Here is a 959-nt window from a genome sequence, read left to right on the forward strand (position 1 = left end):
ACAGAGCGGAGACAGACAAATGAGATTAAGGACCTATCAGCAGTGCTGAAGGGAAGCTTCTGGCAAGAGTTTCAGGGAAGGTTTCCTTGTCATTATTTCTCAAGAGACCACACGGGTAGTGAGTGGTTTGAGGTCGAGTCAGCGCCCACTTGTGATATCTGTTTGTGTGCTATTCACTTCCCTTTAGAGAGGCATCCAACAGTCACAGCTCTGTTCTGACTGCCTTAAAATGGGCAGCTGCCAGTAGGAGGCATTGCTTGCATAGTGGTACAGACCAGGGTAGTTACAAAGCATGTTATTTATTGAGAATGAAGGCTCTAAAGAAAAGGTTTAAGGAATCACAGAAGACCAGCTTATTTTAAGACATGCACAAACATAAGTACACGTGAGCGCATCTTTGCTCAGATGTCAGAACGCTTTGCACTAGTGAGGTTGGTGTATGGATAAACCCAAGGGCCTTAGGGAAAGTTGAAAGGAAGATGTAATACTCAAAACAAGTAAGAAAGTAAAATGCCTTTAAGATGCCACTACTTCCCTTTTGCTTTCCCCCCTGTTGGCAATTGCCATTGATTATGATGTAACGTTGGTGGCTTATTCTTAATCTTTACCCACACTCTGGAGTCTTTGGAAGAGTCCTTGCTCTGGGAAACATCAGAGGCATTTTCTTGGCAGCCTGACTGCTGTAACGACTTGTGTGCTATGCCAGAAGTAAGCAAGAAGTGAGGTGATTTAGGAGTAAAGGGCTTCAGGCTTTTTAATTGTTAACTTAATAACACCTTCCATGGTGCCTTTCAAAATCTCTTAAATTATGGAAATAAAGTCCTTCTCTTTACTTGTTTTGCGCAGGTGAGAGCCAAAGCTTTAGAGGAAAGGAGCTGGGGGAGGTTTGTGCATCTTTCATTTTGGTGGCTGCGTACTCCTAAAATAGAAGAAAGGCAGTTCCTTATGAATATATTTTG

The sequence above is a fragment of the Otolemur garnettii genome, unplaced genomic scaffold (genome assembly GCF_000181295.1).
Source record: "Otolemur garnettii isolate 467f Iridium unplaced genomic scaffold, OtoGar3 scaffold00107, whole genome shotgun sequence".
Classification (NCBI taxonomy): Eukaryota; Metazoa; Chordata; class Mammalia; order Primates; family Galagidae; genus Otolemur; species Otolemur garnettii.